Source organism: Corvus brachyrhynchos, unplaced genomic scaffold (assembly GCF_000691975.1).
Source record: "Corvus brachyrhynchos isolate BGI_N302 unplaced genomic scaffold, ASM69197v1 scaffold616, whole genome shotgun sequence".
Taxonomy (NCBI): Eukaryota; Metazoa; Chordata; class Aves; order Passeriformes; family Corvidae; genus Corvus; species Corvus brachyrhynchos.
The window spans coordinates 111,086-126,459 of record NW_008238831.1 but is presented as its reverse complement, the minus strand read 5'-3'; the positions used below and the strand labels follow the sequence as shown (position 1 = coordinate 126,459).

Genomic DNA, 15,374 nt, shown 5'->3' with positions numbered 1-15,374 from the left:
CCCGAGGGGGTCGTGGTTTGCAAAATGTGGAATACGGGAAACATTTCGGAGGAAAGCGTGTTCACTGGTGTTTGATCTTGGTATACTTTCCAGCCTAGTCAAGAAGAAGGGGGGTTTTATGCGTGAAGCAGCAGCTCACAAGCTCTATGTGATGTCCAGGTGTTCGGAAGTCCGATTACTTGTTGGTGGAATCACCTTGCTGATGATGCTGATATTTCAAGAGTCAGAAAGAGTTAACAGTTTGTCCAGAGTGTAACAGGGAATGAGAAGGGGATTATGAAACAGGACGCTGCCTTATTGTTGTAAAATGTGGAATAAATTAAAATTACGAAAGGATGTTCTTTGTGTGCTTTCAAGCCACACCAACAAGAAGGGAGATTTAATCCCTGGAACAAATAGCACCTAAAAAGCTCCAAGTGATGTCCAAGTGTTAGAAGGACAAATAACTTGGAATGGCCTTGCGAAGGTTTAGGGCTGGACATGTTTTGATGATCTCAGACCCCAGGGAGGTTGAAGAAGCTTGGGAAGAAGGGTGTACCACTGATGGTGGACACAATGCAGGATTTATAGACCACAAGGACATTCGGCAGGACCCACGAGATAAGGAAGAAACTGATAAAGCCAACTCAGCAACTGGGCTGAAATCAGCTCCAATTGGGTAGAAGGTAATTCCAGCAGGGGCAAGTCACAACCACTGACCCATGGCCCAGGAAACCACTGACGCAAAAGAAGAGAAGGACTGAGAGTGGGACTAATTAGCATGAGAAGCGAGAGACTCATTAACCAATAGAAGATAGAATACTAATTAATAAGAGAACTAGGTGACATGCAGCCAGTGAGCACGGATGCCTTTGTTTGCTAAAACGTATAAACAGTGACAAGTTTTGGTTGTGGCTGTGCTGGCTTTGGGGATTTGCCACCAGCCCCCTTCTCTGCACAGAACTGTCAGGAAATCAAACACCTTGACTCTGTGTGGATCAGCCCCTTGCACACCAGGGAAAGAACCTGTTTTGGGAGAACAGGGAGAGTCCCTGGGGATTGCTGTACTTTGGCGTGGGGGGATAATTCCTCCTGGGGAGCATGGATAGGGACACACCCCAGACTGGTCATACCCAGGTTGTTCCTGCAGCTTTGGGGTGTCTGTGAGTGTTCCCTGAGCCCTGGGGGTGACAAAATGTAAGAACCACGTTAATAGTGGGGAGTGCTGAAGGATTTCTGTGGTTGCATTATAGATGGAATTAAGTGCCTTTTCTTCACCCAGAGCTGCACCCCACAGGGGCCACGCCATGCCAGCCTGAGGAAAAATCATCTTCATGTCCTCCTCACCCTGGGTTTCCATGAGGAGTGGGATTACTGCCCTGCTCATTCCAGCTGAACACTCTCTTGTTTATTCCTTTGCTCCATAGGCACAGAAATTCTTGGCCATTGCAGCAATTGTCTCTCTTTCTGGAATATGGTGTTTTCTGTGCTGGTAATTCCTGTTATGAGCTCAGAGTTCTTGTTCAGTATTAGCTGTGGTTTATGCTTGAATGGCTGCTAGTTTAATTCCAGGTATGGCTTTCCACAAGATCCATAATCACTCTCCCTCATCAGCCTAAACACTTGCTTTAAACTATAAAATTTCTCTTGGTGTTCCACAGCTTGTATTTTTTTTTCCTTTGGTAGTGTCATATGGGACACAAATCCTTTATCCTTTTCACCCCAGATTTGGCTTAATAGTGTAATTACAAAGTCATTTAGTTGCCTGTTTCACTAAATGTGTCTGTAATTGTCTCATGTTAGTAGACTGGTGTTTGCTAAGCTACTACAGTTTGTTTGGGGATGAAAATTACATGCAAAATAGAAATATCAGCATCTCCACTCTATAATCTTGCCTTAATTTTCTTGCTCATCAGGTTGATACCACTAATTAATGCTCCAAAAAATGAACCTGCGTTTGTTGGTAGTGGTTCATCCAAGGTCTTCTCAGCTGATCACTGAATTTTTAATGCTTTGGTCCTGGTTTCCTTTGAAGTCCCCAGCCAGGTGGTGAGTGATACTCTGTCTTTTCTGTGACTGGCAAGGCAAGAGCAGAGCTGGTGTGTTTGGATTCCTGTTGAGGGGATTCCCCAGCAGCTGCACGGTGTCCATGCTGCAGTTATGTGCCTGTGTCTTTGACACTGGAGAAGGAAAATCACTGGATGGAGGTGAGGGGATGCTGAGAGATGAGAAAGCAGCTCTGGACGGAAGGACCAAGTGGCCAGGGAGGCCAGTGGGATCGTGGGGTGCTTTTCCAGCAGGTCAGGGAGGGATCCTGTCCCTGTGCCCAGCCCTGGGGCACCTCTGGGGTGCCGTGCCCAGCTCTGGCTCCTCAGCCCAGCAGGGCCAGGGAGCTCCTGGAGCGGGGCCGGCGGAGGCTGCGCAGCTGAGGAAGGGCCTGGAGCAGCTCCGTGCCCAGCACAGGCTGAGGGAGCCGGGGCTGCTCAGCCTCGAGAGGAGCCCCAGCTGAGAGGGGCCCTCAGCCCTGGGTGTCCCTGGCTGCAGGGAGGGCTCAGGGCAGGGCCCGGGCTCTGCTCCGGGGCCCAGCAGCGGCCCCAGAGCACCGGGCAGGGCCTGAGCGCAGCAATTCCCCCGCCCAGGAGGCAGAACTGCTGCCCTGGGCAGGGCCCGGCCCCGAGCAGATTGTGCAGAGAGGCTGTGCAGTGTCCCTCGCTGGGGACATTGCAGAGCTGTGTGGGCACACTGCTGTGCCCTGGGCTCTGCCATGGCCCTGCTGGGGCAGGGAGGTGCCGCCGGCTGAGCCCCTGTGGGCCCTTCAGCCTCACCCACTCTGGGGTTCTGGGAAGGGAACTGACAGAGCAACACAAAGCTGAGCTGGCGAAGCTGTGCAGGAATGTGGCTGAAGGAGGGAATGTTGAAGAGAGAATGGCTCAGGTGGAGGCAGAAGGACGTTCAGAATGTTCCATATGAGGTTCTGCTGCTGGGGTTGTCCAGCTCAGCCAGTTTGTGTCCTTGCAGCTTGAAGGCAGAGTGGAAAGGACGTTGAGAAGGAGGAGGCCATCAGCTCTGAGGAATTGCTGCAGGTGCAGTGTCTTGCTTCAGCTTTTCTGCCTGCTGGTGCTGGGATTGTGTTCCCTGCACCCAGGGGTGGTGGGGGAAGTGGCCAATGTCACTGCAGGGTCCCTTTGCAAGGTCACAGCAATCAGGAGAGGATTCTGCTGACTGAGAAAGGACAAACATCATACAGTCAGTGAAGAATTGTTCCCTGAGAGGGTGGGCAGGCCCTGGCACAGGGTGCCCAGAGCAGCTGGGGCTGCCCCTGGATCCCTGGCAGTGCCCAAGGCCAGGCTGGACATTGGGGCTTGGAGCAGCCTGGGACAGTGGGAGGTGTCCCTGCCATGGCAGGGGTGGGACTGAGGAGCTTTAAGGTTTTTTCCAACCCAAACCATTCTGGGATTTTATGAGAAGGGTAAGAAGAAGGATTGGACAATTCTAAAACATTCAATTTAACCTGACTCTGGAAGGTGTTGGGGAGCTTTCTCCTGGAAACTGTTCTACACAAGATGGTGATTGGGAGCAGCCAGCATGGATTTAAGGACAATTATGCCAAAGGAACCTGATTGCCTCTGTGATGAGACTGGCTCAGAGGGGAGAGCAATGGGTGGTGTTTACTGGACTCTAGCACAAAGGCACCCCTGGTGTCATTCTATGAGCCTGGTGGGTGAGGTGTGGAGTGGGTAAATGGGCCATAAATTGGATGGAAATCAGCCTGGATTGCTGGGCTCAGATGCTGGTCAGCAGTGGGTTAGCAGCACACAGAGTGTACCAGAAGGGACTGAGAAAACTCTGCTCGTTATCATGATAATTTTAGAAAAATAAATACTTTGCTCCTGGGGGAAATAAATACTGTGCTCCTTAAGAAATATATTTATTTTGGTTGGAAGAGGGAACCAGACTGGTTATGGAAAGCAAGCTAAAAATAGACACCGAAGTTCTAGAAGGTTATACATGTTCTGAGTTCTTTTAAAACCTGTGCAGTTGAAATCACTCTTTCAGTCACTGGTTTAAACACTCATTGATGCCCCTTCCCCCTCAAAGTGCAGACAAAATGAAGGTATTTCCAAGTTTTTGATTATTTTTTTGAGGCACATTTGGCACTGGAACTTTATTCTCTGGAGCTGGTTCCTCTGGTCTTGTGGTGGCCTCCTGCTAACTTGAGTTTTCATCTGCATTTTTATTTTTCTGCATCTTGAGCAAAGTAACTTAGTGGGCCATGTAAGCTTTGATAGATAATAGTTGTTTTTTTAATCTAAACCCAGAAATTTATGGCCAAAAATCTCACCATCCCCCTTTGACCAAACAGACTTCAAACAGTGTAATTACAGGGGCTATCTCGTTTCACAGCTCACAGACAAAGCAAATGTGTTCGTTTTACTTTATTAGATTTCTTATAATACATTCATACAAACCCAAATGTGCATATACACACTCTGTCAATACTGCCAACTGCAATTTATTAAGTTTTATAAATTTTTTCCACTAGGTCACTATGTTGTTGAACAGAGAGTGAAGGCAGGATCAATGCAAAAGATGGGAAGGCTGAATTTCCAAGTAAACAATCTCAGCTTTCTCTTAATAAGTTTATAAGGGATATTTTTGAGGAAGGCTAATTAATCATATGCCTGAAACCTCTCTTAAAGCAGCTGTAGAATAAGAAAAGAGAAGAGTATAAGCAAACAAAGGTATTTGGGCGTAGCTGTAGCTCGTGCTGCTGCTTCCCTCTTCCCTGAGTGCTGCAAAGCCCCTCAGTCAGTCACAGTAATCCAGAGCTGGAAGTGGGAGCAGGCTTTGGGGATAGATCTCGTTGCTTTGTGATGAACTCCGAGGCCCTGGGAGAATCTCTTGGTGTTGACAGCCCCTGACAGTAAATGTCACATGGATTCGGAGGGAGCTCAGAGCCTTCTGGTGACTGCTATGAGAAGAGACACGGTGACAGCAAACCTGATTGATGAGCCGTGCCACGAGGACAGGGAGCTCTGGGTGGTGATTGTCTGTAATTGAATGGTCCACGGAAGTTATTTCTGGGTTTCCACAAACACTCCAGGAGAGTTTTCACAGGGGAGGGGTGTGAATTCAGAATGAGGTGCTCAGCAAGTCCTTGTTAACTCAGCCCTAACAGACTTTAAAACTTAACGGGCTGCTTTAGCTCCGTGCCCAGAGCTGTAATGAAGCAAACAGCACGTGGAGATGGCCGGTCCTGCAATTACCTTGAGGAACGTTCCTTTGTAGCTTTTGCCTCCTCTTTTCAGTGCCCTCTCCTCGTGGCCGGGCCGTGTGATGTTGGCGATGGAGGCTGTCCCTGGCTGTGACACGGCTGTGCTCTGACACCGGCTCGTCCAGTGACGCTCCGGGCGTTCACCGGGAGTGTGAGACCTCGGAGCCCCTCACCCAACGGAGCATCTGCTGGCACTGACCAATTAAATTGGCCTCTCTCTCATTAAAACCCCTGTGCAGGCTCTGGTGTGTCACAGATCTTTAAAATCTCCATTATGACTTCCACTTTCTTGTGGGTATTTTTAGCTTCTACTTGAAGAAGTGATTATTGTCTCTTGCACTTAAACATATCAATTTCGGCTCCACAGACATCTCCTCTGGGCTATAGTCAAAGACCTGATCTGACTCGAACTGCTGAGTCCTTAGGGAGGATTTCAACACAGCTCCAAGCGCTCGGACATTGGAACTGTGCAAGCAGGAAGAGGGAAAGAAATTCAAGCCCTCCCCCCTGCCCTTTGGATAGGCAGGAGCACATCCCTTACAGATTTACTTGGTTGTGCCAATTTAATGTGATTTCTTCTGAGGGCCTGGAACCACTCAAGGAAGGCTGACAGGTTTTATCAACAGAATGGAAACTGAAGTGATAAGGTGAGAGTTGTTGACCTGATAACTAACAAACAGAAAACTCCAGTGTCCCTCCAGCTAAATATTGCACTCCTCAGGTAAGTAAATGATGGCAGCAGCTGTGGTCTTGTCACCGAGCGAGAGAGTGTTTGAGTGTGGAGGAGCAGGAGGTGAACTGTGAAAACAAACACATTCAGTTTGCCACAGACTATTTCCCTCTATTACTTTTAATGAGAGCTAAACTCCAAAATGCACAATGGGACAATAATATTGTGGGGAGAAGGAACTCTGCGTGCAGCTCCGAAATTCCAGACACCCGGTTGCAATTAAAAGGATTGCTGGTGTATTATTAATGGCTCGCCAGGAGTTTGAGGCTGTTCCCAGGTTTGGGACCAGTTGGTACAAGTCAGTGCACAAGTGACTGAAAGGCAGTGCTGTCCCTGAAGGAGCTGAGTTAACAGCCTGAACCCACAGTGCTCAGAGGAGCTGGGAAATGAGAGAAGCGTGAAAAGGTGAGAGGAGCTGTGTCAAAACACATCCCTGAAGGGGCTGGCAAGAAACAGCTGGGTCACCGTAGGCAGATGTTAGTAAATACAGCCCAAGTGTGTGTGTGGGGTTATCACTTTTATTTATTTTAATTCTGAAATCGTGGTGGGGGAGGACAGCTGGGAAAGGAAGTGGAGACCTCTAATGAGCGATAATTTTGAGGTAATGGACACAAAAAGCACTGCAAGTCTTTCATTCCTCCTTCCCCCCTTGTATCTCCCTGAAAGCGCGCTGGGATTATGTAGCAAACGGAGCTGTCACAGTCCTCCCAGAGCCCTCGGAACTGTTGCCTGACAGGATATGAAGGCTTCAGGCAGCTGAACAAAGAGGCACACGACAGAGCTCGTGTTCGGTGTCCGTCTCCCCTTGCTGGCACCTGGCCTGCTCGGCACAATTGGCAACAACAAATGCCAAGCGATCCCTTCCTATTCAACCTCTCATTCATGCTCACTCTGTTTCTCACATGAAAGCAGTTTTGTACTCACCATGTTTGTCATCCTGCCATGTACCTTTTCTTTTTGCTGTTACAGTTTCTTTTTGTCTCAGGTGAGGGTACCAGAGATGCGCTGGCTGCTGGAGAAGCAGAGTCACTGTTAATGTGAGCAGGGGCTGGGCCGTACTTTTCTCTCCTAAGAATTCTAAACTTTGGGATGTTTTTGCCTGCTCTTGAGCAATGGGGTCATATATTCATAGAACAAGCTGTTATAATGTTGAGATGCATTTCCTAAATTGTGCAAACTAGCTCAGAGCCCATCACTCTGCGTGTAAAGTGTTGCTTTTTGTGGGTAACCAGATTATAGTTGTCAGGGCTGAAATTCGTCTTCCACTTCACCATGAGGCTTGCTCAGTGTTGTTGCATCTTGAACTTTCTGCAGTAACTAGTATCCTAATTAACTTCGTTTTTATCAGAAAACTTCTTCACTGTTCCCCCAACCTTTCAAATCATTTCTGAGCACACTGAACACCGTGGACCTTAATCCCCACGGGACTCCACTGCTGATCATCTTCCACTGTGAAAACTCATCCTTTAGGATAATCTTCTATTTCCAATGCTAAATTGTAACTCTGTGAGGTCCTTACCTGTAGTCCCTGGCTGTTTTAGTTTATTTAAAAGCCTTTGATGAGACCTTCTATGCATGAGGTTTCTGGAAGCTTGGGGTGAGTTGGAAATGCAGGGAAAAATTCTCAGCTGGAGCTCTGCTATTTACATGCTTTTGACTCCTTCAAAGAATTCCAGCAGATTTAGAAGGCTTGGATTCCTTTTACAAAAGTCATGTTTACTTTTCCTTAACATGTTACTTTTATTCATGTATTCACTAATTCTGTTCTTTACTGAAGCTTCAGCCAACATGACCCGTATGGACATTGAGCTTAGTGGTCTGAGGCCTCTCGAATCGCCACTGGATTTATTTTAAAAACCCCATTTCTTATTAGTTACCTGCCAGTCCTTTGATAATCACAGCAATTTTCAGCAAAAGGTTACGCACTGAGGGTATTAGCTCAGATGATTCATATTTAACATTCTAGAAAAAGCTTGTGTGAATTCCATCGGGCGCCTGCTGAAACGCCGTTATTCATTTTATCGGCTTTGTAATCGCCACTTAACACCCTTAAATTAAGACAAGCCTTCTGTGAAGGCCTTATAAACAAGATCCTGGTGCTAGAGTTTCCAAGATTCTCCAGGTGAACAGAGGTTTGGAAAAAAACCCCAAGAATTTGGGATTTTTTTGTGATTGCATCGTGTTTTCTGAGTGCTCCTTCCCCACCTGTGTCGTTCTTGCAAGCTCCTTGCTCTTGATGTGTTCAAGAAGGATTTATAACATTCTTTTCTATTTCTTTAGCAAACTGCTTCTAAACTCTTTCTTCCATCTATGTTATAGTGCTTTTACATTTAGTCTGCCAGAATTTATGTTCTTTTTAGATTTTCTTTTTCAGACACAACTTCAGCTTTTTGCAGGATACCTTTTAACTTCCAAGAGCCTCCCTGATCCTGCTGTTTTATGATGCAAGCTTTTTGTTTTCCTCTCAAGTCTTTTTTTTTGACAGGTTATATGCATTTGCTTTGAGCCTCCAATATAAAATCCTAAAATAGTCTACCTGCCATCTGAAAACATTTTACCTTTCTGGCTGCCACTCTGAGCGTTTTTTGTAACAAATTCCTTCATTTTCCAATTTTCCTTTCGCTGGAATCAGGCACAACCACTTCATTTGCCAGCATTGCTTCATTTCAGAGGATGCAGTCATGAGTCCGATAAAAGGATTAAGGGATTGGCCTAACCCAGTCTCTGGGAGGGCTGGAAATACCAGCCCATTAACATTTCACTAATGGTAATTTCCCTGATTTAGTTACCTGAGGAACAGGCAAGGAAGCAGCTTGCCAAAGCTGGTGATGGTGGGAATTCCTGTCCTGGAACATCCACTTCTGTCTGCAGCCTACGATGGGCCGAATGACAGATAAGTGGGGAAAAACAATCAATCTGAGCTGATTTACCACCACTTCACAGAAGTTTGGTACTAATTAGTGTGAGTGATTTGGGGCAGGGTGTTGGTGGGAACCAGAGTGAGGAGCAGGGTCACAGTGACAATGTCCAGCTGTCACATCAGCAGATCAGGAATGATCGGAGTGTGATGGACAAGGTGTGAGAGGAAGTCGAGAATCACAGAACCATGGAATCCCAAACTGGTTTGGGTTTAGGGTGCACCTTAAAGCCCATCAGGGATCCAGGGGCAGCCCCAGCTGCTCTGGGCACCCTGTGCCAGGGCCTGCCCACCCTCCCAGGGAACAATTCCTGCCCAAGATCCCATCCAGCCCTGCCCTCTGGCTCTGGGAAGCCATTCCCTGTGTCCTGCCCCTCCATCCCCTGGAAATTGTCTCTCTCCATCTTTCCTGGGGGCTCCCTTCAGGCCCTGCAAGGCCACAATGAGGTCACCCCAAAGCTTCTCTTCTCCAGGCTTGGGAACAATCCCAATTCCCTCAGCCTTTCCTCACGGGAGAAGTGCTCTGTTCCTCTGACTGTGCCAAAAGCTTCGCAGAAGTCCAAATAATCAAGAGTTTAGACCTCATGGCTTCAGTTCCCATCTAACACAACCTTGTGGGTGTGCTCTGAGCCACAAGCCGGCACAGCCTCGTTTGGTATCCACTTCTTTCCAGGTCTCTTCAGCTGCTCCTTGCAGAAATCAGGAGCTGCTCTTGGACAGCTCTGGAGCTGTTTGGGATCAGCAGTGAGGCCAGGCAGATGAGTAAAGCCTTCTCTCAGGTGAGAAACCCCTGTGGGGGTGAAAGGCAGCAGCACTCGGGCACTGCAGAGCACCTTGAGCCACCCCACACCGTGACAGTGCCACTGCTGAGTGGCACTGAGTGCTTAGCAACAGGGAGAGTGATGGGGATACAGATGAATTGACTGTTTTCTGAGCAAGCTGGGTAGGAACAGAAGTAATTAGCTGCTAGCTGATGAAAAGGCATGCTTAATTATTAGTATAATTATAGATATAATAGACCAGGAATTATTCAGTAAAAGTAAGAAGGCCAATATGTTACGAAGAAGGTAATGGGAATGGAGGAGAGAATGACAGCGCTGTGAATTCTTGAGAGGAGATGTAAAGAATTAAGATGATAAATCAGGAATCTTTTGGGTTTCTAGTCTCTGACATACCAACTCAATTTAGCAGTGGTAGAAGGGTACACAGAGCTAACGAGGTCTGTGACTTGCATGATTTCTTTTATATAAGAACCCCTATATATAAGGGTTTATATAATGTTGATTTAACTGATGGAATGCCAATGAAATCGAGCTGTGCTTTCATAAATCTCAGAACCTGCACAATTTCACAGGGATCTTTGCTCTTCTTCCAGCACAGCCATTTAATTCAATGGGTCCTGCAGGAAGCTCGGCTGTAGCTGCTTCTGATCAATATTGGTAATTGATTATAATTGTTTGATAAAGCAGGACTGCTTTCCCTGACACCCTGAGAAATCATCTGGCTCAGAAGGTGCTGTGTTACTCAGCCTGGCCACTGCAGCTTAAATTGCTTTCCTTGGGAAAATGGCTGGAGAAAACAGGCTGAACTGCACTGACATCAGGAATACATGGCTGATGTAGGATGTAGAATCACTGAAATGGGCAATCTGGGGAGGATTAAAGCAATTTAAGATTCTTTTCCGATGTCAAGATAGATACAGGGAGAGCTGGTCCTGCCTTTGTGCCAGGGGTTGGGCTGGATGCTGGTGGCAGCAGCAGTGATCTGGTGTCCTGTGAGAAGCTGCAGCTGCAGGCCCAAGGTGTCTACAGTATTTTCTAAAATTGAAGTAGTTTCTAAAATTCTGTCAAGTGGGATGGGAGACTGGCACCAGCAGCTCTGATCCAGAGCCTGAGAGTCTGGGAGCAGCAGTGCCAAAGGATTCCGAGCCCTTCTGCCCGTTGCGCTGGCTGGGGAGGAAAATCAAGATAGGAAGATTTTATCGAATTAGTATTTGAGGGCTAATTATTAAAATGGCTTTTGATGAATGAGCTGTGAGTCAAGCTGGTCTGGCAGACAGCATTTTGATGAGGTGTTTGTGAGACAGATAGTCCTAAGATGGTAAGATGAACACAAACCACTAACCTTAATGAGGATGCTAATGCAGAAATGATACAAATGTCCAGGAGCAATTGCTGTGTGAAGCCACTGTGGTGCATCAGGGCAAACGGGGGACAGACAAACCGTAATCAGCCTCAGCTGGGCACAGAATCCTTGAAAAGTGAAGCTGCATGAACTCCCAGCTGAGCCCTTGGTCCATCTCCTCCTTCCACAGCAGAATCAGAGCTGCTGGTGACATTCCTGGCGTGTGCAGAGCAGTTGTTTCATTCACAGGCATTTTGCAGCAGACTCTGATCTGGCACAGGGCTGCTCCTGCACCAACCCTGCACCATCAGGGCTTTTCCTGCTCCTCTCCATGCTTTGCTCTCTGTTGGCACCTCCTGTTCTCAGTCTCTTCATTCAGCTCGTGTTTTCCGTTGTCTTGCTGCTTTGCCTGTCAGCCTTTCCCGAGGAGCAGCACCCAAACCTGGACGTGCCTCTGCACTCAGGTGTTTCAGAGGACAGCAGAGGAGCTGCAAGACGTCTGGCAGGTATTTGTGCTGCTAATAGAGTCACTCAGATAATAAACTCTCTCTCTGCTCAGGATAACAACCCCTGTGCAGCCTGTGATCCAGCAGAACCTTCAGATTGTTCATTTTTCCAGACTGCTTTCTGCCAGCTGGTGTCTGTCCTGTATTTGTGCACTTTACTCCTGCCCAAGTGAAACCACTCTGCTTTTCTTACCAGTGAGATGGCTCCTGTATTTATAGACTTGTCCAAGTTGTCGAAAGTTTTTAACACTGCTCTCCCCCATGTATTCACAGCCACTCTTCACAGATTTAATCTTGGCAGATTTAATAAACACGCAGTCCGTTCCCTCATGCAGGCTATCAATAAAATATTGAATGGATCTCATGAGCAGCTGAGTAACCATTCAATTTGTCCTTTGCATTGCACAGTGAGCCATTGGAAACTGCAGATTCCAAGCAGATTTGTGTCAGGACTTCAGCCAAGGCACTCTTCACTTAGGGATGTCATGTGGGACGATGCCAGGAGCCTCAGGTGTGTGGGATCTGCTGCGTCTTCCTTATCCACAAAGTCTCATCCATTGGAGAGCAAAATTGGGTCGGGTCAGCTTGTTTTGTTCCTGAGGGATTCATGTAGACAAGGATTCGCCTCCCTGATAGTTTCTATACACTTAGAAAACATTCTGATTATTCTGCTGTTTTACTTTGCCTGGGTGTTAAATCTTCTGATATCTTACTTATTCTGTTCGATTTGTGGACAACTCCCAGTGCTGGAAAGTGTAAGAACTTTGTGGGCAGTTGGGAAGGCAACAGATCCAAACCTCTCACTGGGAGAAATACTGTGCCAAATGTGAAATTCCTGTGATAATTCACAGAGTCACAAGTGGTTTTCAAGAGAGTGGTGGAAGGAATGTTTTGACAAAATGAAATTATTTCATTTCAGTCTGAGAAATGATGATGCAAATCAGCATGACTCAAAAAAGAGATTTCAGGGAGTCTTGAGAGAATTCTGAACAGTTTGAACTGCAAGTCTGAGCAGCCTTGTAGAAATTGTCTGGTAGATTAGAAATTGAGAAGAAATTCTTCCCTGAGAGGGTGGGGAGGCCCTGGCACAGGGTGCCCAGAGCAGCTGGGGCTGCCCCTGGATCCCTGGCAGTGTCCAAGGCCAGGCTGGACATTGGGGCTTGGAGCAGCCTGGGACAGTGGGAGGTGTCCCTGCCCATGGCGGGGGGAGGAATGAGGTGATTTTTGAGGTCCCTTCAACTCAAACCAGTCTGTGATTCTACAATAAATATGGCCAGGGTCACGTAAAAGAAGAATTTATGAAAGAAGAGGTTGGGAAACCTGGTTTTGGGGTGCACTGACTTCCTTGCCTATAATAGATTGGTAGTGAACTTCTAAGAAAATAGAACTAGAGATTAGACTAAATTTCATAACCTTTTAACCCAGAGAACCTGGCTCTTGTTTGCAGAGTGTTTTCTGAGCTCTCCTACAGGCTCAATGTTGACAGGAGCTTAATCACAGCACAGGGTGACCTTTGCACAGCTCAGTGAGAAGTGCCCCTGCGCTGGGCTTTAGAATCTCCTGCTCACTGCACACACGTGGCTGCTGGTTTGATCCCTCCAAAACAACGGATTATCCTGTGCTCTGTAGCACCTGTGGAGTGTTTGATACTGTGTGGGTGGGAAGTGCATGCATATTTATGTGAACACTCCAGTGGATGAGTGGAGGAAGAAAGAAAAACCATTGCAGTTGGGATGAATGATTTGCTGTTCCTCAGAAACACTGACTTTGCCTGAATTCGGTGTTTCACAAAGGAATACCACCCAACAAACTCTTAGCTCTGTGTGCTTTTACAAGCCTTTGGGTCAGTGCCTTTTCTGCTCTGCATTTTTGTTACGTGGAATTATTATCATCATGGGAATGCCTTGAATTGTTTGGGATAACCACAGAATCCCAAACTGGTTTGGGGTGGAAGGGACCTCATCCAGTGCCACCCCCTGCCATGGGCAGGGACACCTCCCACTGTCCCAGGCTGCTCCAAGCCCCCATGTCCAGCCTGGCCTTGGACACTGCCAGGGATCCAGGGGCAGCCCCAGCTGCTCTGGGCACCCTGTGCCAGGGCCTGCCCACCCTGACAGGGAAGATGGAATTACTGGTGGAGAAGAGAAACCAAAAGTGTCGTCAAACTCCCAAAGCAGAGGCAGATGTATTCTATGCAGGAATATTGAAATGTGACCAGGGGTTCTGTAACTACTCTTCCTCCTCTTTATCCCCCATCTTCTGCAACACTGATCCCTTCTGCTTCCTCATCCGTACAGCTTAAGGAGCTGCACAAGTATTTTAGATGTCATTTGTGTGCACAGAAGTGTTCTTGCTTGCTGGTATCCTTCTTTTTTAATGTCCCCTGCACAGGCAGGGTCGGGAATGTTCCTGGTGACGAAGCAGATCCATGGGAATGCTCTGAAGAGAAGGGTACAAGGCAGTGTAGAACAGATTTGTGACACTGAGGTGAGTCAGTTCTTAGCAGAGAGGGCTTGGGAGTATTAACTCCCAGTGACTTCCACTACAAGGCAGCTGTTAACATATTACTGTGAATTGGTTTAGGGGAAGAAAAAAAAAAAAAAGATTAAAATTGCATAAGTAGATAAATTTTAAAGCGACAGAAATAATAATGACACGAAAATTGGCTGCAAGACCTGAGCGACAGTAACAATGGAACGTGTTAAAAATAAATGGGTAGCCAGGAAAGGGTGCAGGGAGAGAGGCTGCCTGCAGATCACGGAGGCACCTGAGCTTGACAGTTTCTATGACTGCACGAAACAGAGCCACAGCCAGGCCCCCGCTCTCTCCCAGCACATTCTCCTGCACGGGAATCAGCCCCAGCACCAGGCTGCTGAGGAGAAGCCTCCCACTATTTAGTATTCATTAGAGATGACATCTTTCAGATTGCAGTGCAGAGTGTAAACAAGCCACGCTGGAGGGAGAGTGGAGAGCAGCCTTTCTCCCAGCTCTGATTTATTTCTTGTTGATATTCACTCACTCCACAAACCTGTGGTAGCACCAATTTGAAGGAGCTGTCAAGCCAGCCCTGTTTTCCAGCGTTCTTTGCAGGGAGCCAACCCACCAGGAGGCAAAGCACAGTCCCTGCAGCAGGACAGGCGTGTGGCTCCCTCGTGGGGCTGCAACATCTGGCAGCTTTGTTTGTGGCTCTGCCTGGGATGTGCCAGCTGCCTGCTCGGTATTCCATGGCCACTGCAGCTTGGACCCTTGTCGGCAGGAGGAGGGAGCCTGTCCCCATGGCTGGGCACCTGCAGCTCTGGGCGAAAGCTGCCTGGACACATCTTTTAGTTTGTTTTCACTTCAATATACGCACACTTCCTATCCACACAGGGGCAAACACTCCAGAGGCTGCCAGGATCCCAAGGACTCTGAGGGCGACCACTGCTGTCACATCCAGGCAGGGACGGGGCACCTGGAGAGCCCCTGGTGCATCCATGGCGTGGCCCACGCTGCATCCCCTCTTCTGTTGGTGTGAGATTGGCTTTTTCCGGGGGAGCTGGATGCCAACCACCCAGAAAAGGTCCAGGGATGCTTTTCCAGCACCTCTGAGCCATGAGGCCCTGTAAACCGTAATTCCTGAGCACGGGGAGCTGTGGTGTGGGGGGGTGCACACTCACCCCAAGCTTCCCCCAGCCCCCCCAGATCCTGCTGCTAAAGGCAGACCTGGAATGCTGAGGAGAGGCCGCGTGTGACAGCTCTGCCCAGCCCCGCTGCCTGCGTGAGTGTGGGGAGCCTGGAATTCCAGGGGATCCTTCCAGCTCCGCCCTCTGAACATCGGGTTCCCATCATTCTGCTGGCACAGGT

The 15,374-nt window shown here is 48.0% G+C and overlaps 1 long non-coding RNA gene across 1 annotated transcript; it reads right to left on the bottom strand.

Moving 5' to 3' along the window:
- Positions 1 to 4,410: 4,410 nt before the first annotated feature.
- Positions 4,411 to 12,553, bottom strand: LOC108447634. The gene is made up of 3 exons (XR_001863295.1): positions 11,026 to 12,553; positions 6,909 to 6,996; positions 4,411 to 6,052 (listed from the first exon to the last, which is right to left on the bottom strand). It is a non-coding gene; the product is annotated as an uncharacterized LOC108447634 (long non-coding RNA).
- Positions 12,554 to 15,374: the final 2,821 nt, after the last annotated feature.